The 11,892-nt window shown below is 44.1% G+C and overlaps 1 long non-coding RNA gene across 2 annotated transcripts in view; it reads right to left on the minus strand.

Annotated features, from left to right (window-relative positions):
• LOC142095167 (uncharacterized) overlaps positions 1-11,876 on the minus strand; it is a 28,798-nt gene extending 16,922 nt beyond the window's left edge. The window contains exons 1-2 of one of the 2 annotated variants that reach the window (XR_012677750.1): positions 11,801-11,876; positions 2,539-2,691 (exon numbers count right to left, since the gene is read on the minus strand). This is a non-coding gene — a long non-coding RNA (uncharacterized LOC142095167). The remainder of the gene's footprint in view (positions 1-2,538; positions 2,692-11,800) is intronic. The other variant, XR_012677751.1, reaches the window with a different exon arrangement.
• Positions 11,877-11,892: the final 16 nt, after the last annotated feature.

The following is an 11,892-nucleotide window of genomic DNA, read 5'->3' on the forward strand; positions in this document are numbered from 1 at the left end:
ACGATCATGTGACCACCCAAACCAGGAAGTGCTGCTGTACACAGAGGCAGGAAAATCAGCAGCATGAAAGCAAGTAAGTTTGTGACAGTTATTCTATCTGAGCTTCTGAAGATCACTAGTACCTCAAACTAGTGTGTAACTGTCCTTTTAAGGACTTCTTGAGCTAATAAACATCACTGATAAAAGATCCTGCTTTGACGTCTACTAACCTGCTGTAATTTCTGTGACCTACAGATTAGACCCAATCTACTCCGTTATCTGGCTGTTCTGAGGTTAGGACCCAGCGTCTAGTACCAACGCTCTGTCTGCTACCCTGCAGCTCTGGCCAGTGTGATAGGCCAGGGGGAACCATCCAATGCAACCCTGATCTGAAGAAAAAGGTCAGGGGGTACCAGTCCAGGTGCCCAGCAAAGGGGCACCTGGGCATACTAGCAGCGAGAGTTACCCAAAGTGAAGCGGTTCTAGGTGCCGCTAAAGGACCCAAGTGGTGGCAGTAGAGTCCCATTTACTGCATTTAGAGGGGCGCAATTAGAATAAAAATAGGGGACAGTGGCAAGGCAAGCCCAGCCGGTCCCCAGCACTATGACAGGGTGGCATAGGAGGTCCATCGTGTCACATTTAGGTAGGTGGTACATGTCAAAGTAGCATCCACATGAATGCCAGGACCCAAAGTTTCCCAGCAGAACATTGCCAAGAACATCACACTGCCTCCTCCGGCTTGACTTCTTCCCATAGTGCATCCTTTCTCAGGTAAAGGACGCAGACGCACCCAGCTGTTTACATGATGTAAAATGTGACTAGTCAGACCAGGCCATCTTCTTCCATTGCTCCATGGTTCAGTTCTGGCACTCACGTGCCCATTGTAGGCGCTTGTAGGCCTATTGTAGGTGCTTTGGTGGTGGACAGGGGTCAGCATGGGCACTCTGACCAGTCTGCGATGCACTGTGTGTTCTGACACCATTCTGTCATAGCCAGCATTAATCTTTTCAGCAATTTGTGCCACAGCTCTTCTGTGAGATTGGACCAGATGGGCTAGCCTTCGCTCCCCACTCCTGATCACAGCACTCTTGTTTACTTCCTGCTTGGTGCTGCAATCATTTGACACTGGGCGGGAACTTTGAAACTCCCTGCACTATTAGATTCACTCTGACACACCGTTTGTGTCAGAGCAACAAGTTGCTAACCTGTGATTCTGGCTCCCTCTGTTTTCTGGTTCTCGGCTCCTAGTGAATTTCTCCTGGTTTGTCCGACTACATTTCCTGGATTAACCCTTGTGCTGCTTACTTCAGTGTGTATCCAACCCGGCTTGTTTTCTGACCTCGCTTTCTGGACTGTCCTTGGCACCTCTTACATCACAGTGTATCCGACCCGGCTTGTTCACTGACCTTGTTTACTGGATTATCCTCGGCTCTGTATAGCTCAGAGTGTATCCGACCCAGTATGGTATATTGACCACGACCTCTGTACCTGCCTGTGTGTATCCAGCTGCATCCGTCCATCTACCCTCTATCACTTCAGGGGGCTACACTGAGGGCTACGACCTGCAGACTCCCAGCAAAATCCATTCTTCCTTTGCCGCAGTTCTTGGTGAAGACCAGGGGGTCCGTTAGACTCTGCTCCTCAAGAAAGCCTGTGCCAGTCCTGACTTATAGTTGCCCTCAGTGACCATAACAACTGATCCTTGGGCACCCATGACATTGTCACCAGTTCATCAGTTGTCCTTCTTTGGTGGGTACAAACCTCTGCATACCAGGAACTCCCAACAAGACCTGTGTTTTGGATATGTTCTGACCCAGTCATCTAGTCATCACAATATGGCCCTTGTCCAAGACACTCAGATCCTTACGCTGACCCATTTTTCCTACTTCTAATACATCAGCTTCAAGAACTGACTGTTCATTGGCTGCCAACCCTTTTCAGGTGCCATTGTAACAAGATCATCAATGTTATTCACTTCACTTTTATTATTACCATTTATTTATATAGCACCACTAATTCCGCAGCGCTGTACAGAGAACTCACTCACATCAGTCCCTGCCCCATTGGGACACACACACACACGGGTCAATTTGTTAGTAGCCAATTAACCTACCAGTATGTTTTTGGAGTGTGGGAGGAAACCGGAGCACCCGGAGGAAACCCACGCAAACACGGGAAGAACATACAAACTCCTCACAGATAAAGCCATGGTCGGGAATTGAACTCATGACCCCAATGCTGTGAGGCAGAAGTGCTAATCACTTAGCCACCACTTGTCAGTGGTTTTAATGTTTTGGCTTATCGGTGTATATTATACACAATGTATGAGATATATAGTATACATAATATGATGTATCTGCTGTATATATTATTATTATATACAGTGTCAGTCTATCACCCCTGGTTACAGCAGCAAGTGTATATACTATATACAGTGTATGGTATATATATAGTACACATCATATAATGTATCTGATGTATACATTACATATTATTACAGATGAGCATTCTTTTATATTCTACAGTTCAGGGATTTACCAATCAGATTTTCTGACTCACCTCCGATATGAAAGCGAGGCAAAAGGTCACTTTCCTTTCCCATTGGACTCCTGAAGGCTTTGCAGTCTGCAATATGTATATACAGTATATCACTCTCTCCTGGTGGTCATCATGTTGTGCAGATAGCAGTGCAACTGAGTGTTGCAGTACAAGCTAGCAAATGCAAACACTTTAATATTAATAGTTATTACTTTGTGAATATTATTTAATTAAATGGGAATCATAGCCCTATAGACTGAAAGTGGGAAGTTGTATAAGAGAAGAACACACATTTATTGCACTATTATTATTAAGAAATGCTGTATCCAGGCGCGGGTTGGAAAATTTCAGCCCGGGGGGCAGCACAGGCGGCCACATCACATGACACGCGATGCGGCCGCGTCATCATCGGTATCAGGTAAAATTGCATCTACGGCCGGCCCAAACAGCGGTTACACCGAGCGGCACGGGGGGGGCCCATGCCCCCCTGCCCCCCGGCCCAGCCCGCCCCTGGCTGTATCTTTTATTAAACTGCCACTCCAAAAACATACTAGTAGGTTAATTGGCTGCTATAAAAAATAGCAGCCAATATAAACCTATGTTGCTGGAGAGAAAAATGTGAAGTACACTCCACTGTTTGAGCCGCATTCAATAATTTTACCCCCGCTTCACATTTGGTTGGGCCTAATGAAGAATTTTGTGAAAGCTCTGGATAAAGAAGGCCAGGCTTTCAGTTATCTGAAGGAACAGTGTCTGAAGATAAGCTAAGCAAAGCTAATAGAAGACATATTTATAGGCCCCCAAATAAGGAAACTGCTTACAGATTAAATATTTAACGCTAAATTAATGGAGTCTGCTGCTCAGTCCTCCTTCAAGGATGCTGTGCATGGATTCTTAGGGAACAGAAAAGAGGCCAACTACATGTGCATCGTGAATGAACTAGTGGACAACTAATATAAGTTGTAGATTGTCACTCAAAACTCACTTTTAACATTCCCATTTACACTTTTTCCCTGACAACCTGAGTAGTGTAAGTGATGAACAGGAGGAACGATTTCACCAAGACATTGTGACAATAGAGCATCGCTACCAAGGACACTGGGACCCTACAATGATCGTGGACTACTGCTGGGTTGTTGTTTTTTTTAGAGAGACCAATGATACACTGTACAAACGGAAAGCGTCAACATCCTATTTCCCTAAAGCAAAGTGACTTTACCTTTTATCTTTTATTAACAATTACATTACAGCGAATTTGGATTGTTATGAGTTTCTGAAGTTTAGTTTCTGCAGTTTTAAAGCGTTTCTGTAGTTTAGTATTTTATAAATGAATACAATGAGCATAATTCAATTTTATAGATTAATTGCAATTTTCATTTATTTTACTTTTTTTCAGATATAGCCATTACTGCTTTTGTTGTTTTGGGGTATCTAATAAATGTGATGTTATAAAGATAATCTGATTTTTCACTGAAATCAGCATTCCTATATTAGGAGAAAACACATATTCACATGCCAGATGCAGATAATATTTTAAAATTTGTTGAGTTATTATAGTGTCCATTTATCACTCCTGGTAACAGCACTAGGTATAAGTTATATACAGTGTATGAGATAGACAGTACACAGAATATAATGTATCCACTGTATATATCATCACATATATTATTATTGCATAGTGTGTCCAGGTATCACCCCTGGTAACAGCAGCAGGTATATATATTCTATACTGTGTATGAAATATACTGGCCACCTAATATAATGATATCATTTATATACATTGTACAACATAAACAGTGCATATAATATAATAATAATATATATTATAAACAGTATACGAGATATACAGTACACATAATGTATTCTATACATATACATATATCATTTTTGTATACGGTTTAATTGTATCACTCCTTGTAACAGGAGCAGATATGTATAATATATATATATATATATATATATATATATATATATATATATATATATATATATATATGCACACAGTAGATATATATGATGTTTTGCTGTATACACTGTATAGATCACCACTGGTTATAGCAACAGGTATGTTTAATATACACACAGTACATATATATATGATGTATCTGCTGTATATATTACATACAGTCATGGCCAAAAGTTTTGAGAATGACACAAATATTATTTTTTACATAGTCTGCTGCCTCAGTTTTTATGATGGCAATTTGCCTATACTCCAGAATGTCATGAAGAGTGATCAGATGAACTGCAATTAATTTCAAAGTGCCCCTTTGCCATGACAATGAACTTTATGCCAAAAACAATATTTCCACTGCATTTCAGCCCTGCCACAAAAGGACCAGCTGACATCAGGTCAGTGATTCTCTTGTTAACACAGGTGAGAATGTTGACGAGGACAAGGCTGGAGATCACTCTGTCATGCTGATTGAGTTAGAATAACAGACTGGGAGCTTTAAAAGGAGGGTGGTGCTTGAAATCATTGTTCTTCCTCTGTTAACCATGGTTATCTGCAAGGAAACAGGTGCAGTCATCATTGCTTTACACAAAAAGGGCTTCATATTGCTGCTAGTAAGATTGCACCTAAATCAACCATTTATCAGATCATCAAGAACTTCAAGGAGAGAGGTTCAATAATTGTAAAGAAAGCTTCAGGGCAACCAAGAACATACAGCAAGCGCCAGGACTGTCCTAAAGCTGATTCAGCTGTGGGATCAGGGCACCACAAGTGTAGAGCTTGCTCAGGAATGGCAGTATGCAGGTGTGAGTGCATCTGCATGCACAGTGAGGCGAAGACTATTGGAGGATGGCCTGGTGTCAAGAAGGCCAGCAAAGAAGCCACATCTCTCCAGGAAAAACATCAGGGACAGACTGATATTCTTCAAAAGGTACAGGGATTGGTCTGCTGAGGACCAGGATAAAGTCATTTTCTCTGATGAAGCCTCGTTCAGATTGTTTGGGGCATCTGGAAAAACGCTTGTCCGGAAAAGGAAAGGTGAGCGCTACCATCAGTCCTGTGATATGCCAACAGTAAAGCATCCTGAGACCATTCATGTGTGGGGTTGCTTCTCAGCCAAGGGTGTGGGCTCACTCACAATTCTGCCTAAGAACACAGCCATGAATAAAGAATGTTACTAAAACATCCTCCAAGAGCAACTTCTCCCAACCATCCAAGAACAGTTTGGTAATGAACAATGCCTTTTCCAGCATGATAGAGCACCTTGCCATAAGGCAAAAGTGATAACTAAGTGGCGCGGGGATCAAAACATCGAAATTTTGGGTCTATGGCCAGGAAACTCCCCAGACCTTAATCCCATTGAGAACTTGTGGTAAATTCTCAAGACGTGGGTGGACAAACAAAAACCCACAAATTCTGACAAACTCCAAGCATTGATTAGGTGAGAATGGGCAACCATCAGTCAGTATGTTTTTCCAGAAGTTGATTGACAGCATGCCATGGTGAATTGCAGAGGTCTTCAACAAGAAGGGTCAACACTACAAATATTGACTCTTTGCATAAACTTAATGTAATTGTCAATAAAAGCCTTTGACACTTATGAAATGATTGTAATTTTTTTAAGCCCCATGCCGCGCTGCCCAAAAAGCACTAACTGACCTAGTGGAATGTGCTGTAAGGCCTTCCGCAACCCGCTGTCGAACAGAAACATAAGCCTGGCGAATAGTATCTGTTATCCACCTAGAAATTGTCTGTTTGGTGGCTGGCCAGCCACGCTTCCGGACATTATACAAGACCAGAAGACTGTCAGTCTTCCTAACAAAGGCCAATCTATCCACGTAGATCCGCAACGAGCGGACCACATCCAACAACCACAATGAACTCATTTGTTTGACTTACTTCTACCCGAAAGGGCAGTAATGACAATGTCCTCATTGACATGAAACCTCAAAACCAGTTTTGAAAGGAAGGCACTGTATGAAGTACAGCCCTGTCCTCGTAGAAAATAATAAGAGGAGTGGACAAGACAAAGCCGCTATTTCCGAGACTCTCCAGGCCAAAGAAATAGCTAGTAAGAATACTATTTTCCACTTAAAAAACCTTAAGAGAACTGACTCCAGTGGCGCAGACGGCGGTTCCTGTAATGCGCAGAGTACCAAGTTCCATGGTTCTACCAGAGACACAAAGGGGGTTTGCACATGCAACACCTCTTGAAGAAAAGTCTGCACATCCGGTAGAGAAGCCAACCATCTCTGAAAGTAAACAGACAAGGCTGAAACCTGCACCTTAAGCAATGCCAACCGCAAACCTTTGTCCAACCCATCCTGCAGAAAAGCCAGCAAGCGTGGCACTCTAAAGGAAAAAGTAGGACACTTTCTCAACTCACACCAGCCGATGTACAACCTCTAGATTCTGTGGTAATTGGTGGAAGAGGAGGACTTCCGAGCACTGATCATCATGTGAACAACCCTGTCAGTGAAACCCTTGTGCTTCAAAATCAAAGTCTCAACTTCCAGGCTGTCAAAGCGAACCGTGCCAGGTTGTGGTGGAAGAACGGTCCTTGGCTTAATATATCCTCCCTTAATGGAAGACGCCAGGGGGGTTCCACCGCCAACCTGAGAAGATACGTGTACCAGGACATTCGAGGCCTATCGGGAGCCGGAAGAATGATTGTGATCTTTTCTCTTCTTACCTTTTGAAGAACCATTGGCAACATTGGAAGTGGAGGAAAAACATACCCCAGGTCGAAGTGCCAAGGTACCGTCATGGCATCCACTAAAAATGCCTGCGTATCCCTGGTCCTGGTACAATATTTGTCCACTTTGTAATTGAGCCGTGAGGCCATCAAATCCAATTCTGGCAGACCCCATTTGTGAACAATCATTTGGAAAACGTCCCGGTGCAGTGACCACTCTCCCGGATTTAGAACATGGCGACTCAAGTAGTCCGTCTCACACCTGGGATACAAACCGACGAGATGACTGGAACCCAACGTTCCGTCCATTTTAATATTTTGGACACCTCCAACATCGCCAAAGAACTCCTGGTTCCTCCCTGATGGATTATGTAAACCACTGCCGTGGTGTTGTCCGACTGTATCTTGAGGGGCCTGTCCCTCAAACTCTCCTGAACCTGAGTCAGCGCATTGAAAATGGCCCACAGCTCCAATATGTTTATGAGAAGACAGGCTTCTTCGTGGGACCAGGTTGCAAGCAAAGATGTATAGTCACCGCCCCCCATCCGAAAAGACTTACATCGGTTGTCACTACCGTCCAGTCCCAGGATACAAGTGAACAGCCCTGGTTCAGGTGATCTGTCCTGAGCCACCACAGGAGAGAGAGACGCATCTCAAACGACAGGCAAAGAATCTGTTTGTCCAACTGAGGAATTATTTTGTACCAGTTTGACAGAATCTCCTTCTGGAACCTTCAAGAACAAAACCAGGCAAACCAAACCGCCTCGAAGAAGGACAACATACGACCCATTAGTCTCATGCACTGCAGAACTGAAACTCTTGGCCGAGAAAGCAGTGTCCTGACCTGTGATTAAAACGTCCTGACCTTGTCCGGGGGTAAGAACACTCTCTGGGCCCTGGTATCGAATAAAAGTCCCAGGAAAACCATCCTCTGGGTAAGAATCACATTGTATTTCTTCAGATTGATTATCCATCCATGTTCCTGAAAGAATTGTTTAGTCAAGTCCAGATGAAATCTCAACTGAGCCGCCGAATCCACTTTTATTAGAAGATTGTCCAAGTAAGGAATGATCACCATTCCTTGTAATCTCAACAGTGCGGCCATGACGGACATCACCTTTGTGAAGACTCTGGGGGCTGTCGTCAACCTGAAAGGAAGAGCCAGGAACTGGAAGTATTCCCCGTTTACTACAAACCGCAACAGGCTGTGGTGACCCTGCCAAATTAGGACATGTAGATAGGCATCCTTGATGTCCAAGGATGAAAAGAATTTGTCCTTTACCATGGAACTGATAACAGAACAAATAGATTCCATGCGAAATCTCTGAATCCTCATATGTATATTAAGGTCCTTTAAATTTAGAATTGGATGAAAGGAGCCATTTGGTTTTTAAACCAGATAGAGGTGAGAGTAGTATCCTTGTCCCCTCTTCTTGAGTGGGACCAGTACCACCACCTCCGATAATACCAGAGACCGGAAGGCTGAATCTAAAGCCTTCCGTCTGATTGGGTCTTGTGGGAGAGGAGTAATTAGAAAGCATCTGGGGGCCGGGCCCTCCAGATCCAAAATGTACCCTCTGGATACCACTTTCCTTACCCATAAATCTGTGGTGAAAGAAACCCACTTGTCCTGAAACTGCAACAGGCGAGCCCTCACCACCGCACTCCCCCCAGTAACCGGGTTTGAGTAATACAGGTGGTTTGTCAGGTTGTTTAGTCGCAGGTCGACGGCCCACCAAGGCCTGTCTGCCCCTCTGGGCTGTCCATCTAGATGCTGAGAGACGGCCCCTGACCGAACCACCTCTGCCGTTCCCAGTGTAACGAAAGGAACAAAATGTTCACTTACCTTTGGCTTTCTGAGAGGCCACTTGGAGATAGGAACTTTTCCCTGCTGTGGCTTGGGCAATAAACTTATCCAAAGCTTGATCAAACAAAGTCGCTCTATCAAACGGCAAAGCCTCTAACGCCCGCTTGGATTCTACACCCGCTATCCAAGATTTAAGACAAAGAGTGCGTCTGCCAGCAATGGCCAATGAGGAAGTGCGATCCAACCCTTGGCCCGAGACTACATCCCCCAGAAATTCAGCAGCTTCTCTAATATGGTCCACTAAAGGAACTAATTCATTCCTGGCAGTACCAAATTGAATGCCATCACCCAAAGCCGAGGCCCACGCCTCCACTACTTTGACTATCCAAGCTGCTGCCATAACGGGGCTGAGAGATACACCCGATGTCAGGTACATAGATTTAAGAATGCCCTTGCACTTCTTTCCTGAAATGTCCTTCAAATTGACCGAACCAGGTAAAAAAAAAAAAAAGGAGCTTTTGCCAAATGTGCAACTGGGGTGTCCACACCAGGATGTGTCTCCCAGGATCCCATTTCCATGTCAGGAAAAGGATGGTATAATCTATGTCGCTTTGACATCTGAAATTTGGTATCCGGCTTAAAACTCTGGCTTCACCCCAAATCTCCAAGAGGTGGGGAGATGGTGGAAAAAAAAGTTCTTTTCTTTGTTTTTATAAACATAGAAGTCTGTGTCGGTGTCAAGTCATCATCCGAGATATGAAGCACCTGTCTCATTGCTAAAATGAGGTCCTCAATCCCTTGCTTCGTGGATGGGTCTTCCTTCCAAACCGAAACGTCTTCAAAGTCTGAATCCTCATACAACTCCCCCTCCTCATGTAAGGAAATATCCGTGTCAGAGTCGCCAGGATCTTGGGGGATAGCAGGTGCAAATCGTTTACAATGCCTGGCTGCACCTGTGGAGGACAATAACCTCTCTAGAGAAGCTGACATTCTGGTCAGTCCCTGTATCGGATCTGTCCATATTCTGCATCCATGAGGGTTCAGCTGAACTTCCTGACACCCCGGCAATAGACTGAGATGAAGAGGACGTAAATGGTTCAGCACTTACCGACCCCAAACTTGGATAATCTCTCTTAAGTTCTGCAATGGACCGCGCCAGTTCCTTGGCCCATGCCGGTTCCGCCAAATCCGTCACCTCCTCAGATGAACACTGGCTTGACAATTGAGACTGGCACCCAGAACAGGTGAAATACATCACAGATGCAGCTTTGGACTTTGCACCGGACCCTCTTTCTGACATATTGAAATGGAGAAAGAAACAGTTGAGAGAGAAAAAACAACTGTAGAACTGTCTATGGGGCATATTCAAATGTTTATTTACCGCGCCGCGGAAAAACTATTACTGTTAATACGGTAATAGTTAGCTGGATTTCAGCTCGCGGCTCAGCGAGCCGCGAGCTGAAATCCAGCGCGAAAATTACCGTATTAACGTTTTTTCCGCACACGATTACCATAATAATGGTAATCGTGCACGGACCGTGAGATTCTCTGCGTTTCCGCCGAGAAATGAATATGCCCCAATGTATATAAATATTATTCCCACTCTATGTAAAACAAGGTATATCAGAATGGTACACAAACACAGAGGGAGAAAACAGCAGAGTGCAGAGTACTGCATAGTTGCCAACTCCCGGAGGGGGCGTGATTGAAGGGCGGGACGAGGCCAATCGCGTCATTTTGCCCCCCCCCCCGCGCGAAACCGTAATTTGCGTTGCGGGGCCAAAATTACGCGATTGGCCTCGTCCCCTCCCCTCCCGCCCTCCAAAATGGCGTGATTCACAGAGAATCGCGTCAAATTACGCGATTCTCGGTGAAATCCGGGATGCGGTAGAAATGCCATCTCCCCCGGGAGCCTGACCCGAATTTCGGGAGTCTCCCGAACTTTCCGGGAGAGTTGGCAAGTATGGAGTACTGACAATACAAAACAGCACAATCATTCAGTCAGAATATCACAGATTGGCACAGGAATATGTAACTGAACTCCCTCCTCAGGGACACTGAGACAGAGTGAGGTAAAACGGCGCTGGAAGCTGCAGAGCCCGGGAATGAGTTGGTGAAATCGCTCCTCCCCTTTTTCTTATACCTCCTCTATAGAAAAATGGCCGCCCATATCTTTCAGTGTAATCTGGTGAGGACTGCGCTCAGGCAACAGCTCCTCACCAGAAATGCCCATAAAATTACCTGCCAGATCTATCACTGTCTGTTCCTCACTCCATGTTCTGTAGGTAGGGCATCAGACAAATCTTTTTAGTACCTGGAGTCCACAGGGCCCTCTATACCTCATGGTCTGCAGTGTCCCCCAACTGGTTGTGCTAGAGAAATATGATGTATCTGCTGTACTGTATATATTACATATACTATTATATAGATCACCCCTGGTTACCACAGCAGGTATGTATAATATACATACAGTAGCTATATATGATGCATCTGCTGTATATATTACATATATTATTATTGTATATATCACTCCTTATTACATCAGCAGGTATGTATAATATACATACAGTAGCTATATATGATGCATCTGCTGTATATATTACATATATTATTATTATATATATCACTCCTTATTACATCAGCAGGTATGTATAATATACATACAGTAGCTATATATGATGTATCTGCTGTATATATTACATATATTATTATTGTATATATCACTCCTTATTACAGCAGCAGGTATATATAACATACATACAGTAGCTATAGATTATGTATCTGCTGTATATATTATATACACTATTATTATTATTGTATAGATCACCCCTGGTTACAGCGGCAGTTGGCCACGCCTCATTACGTCACCTCACACAGTTCCGGCCCCGCCCCCTCATCTGCTGCCTTTGTGCGAGGTGA

This window comes from Mixophyes fleayi, chromosome 6 (assembly GCF_038048845.1).
Source record: "Mixophyes fleayi isolate aMixFle1 chromosome 6, aMixFle1.hap1, whole genome shotgun sequence".
NCBI lineage: Eukaryota > Metazoa > Chordata > Amphibia > Anura > Limnodynastidae > Mixophyes > Mixophyes fleayi.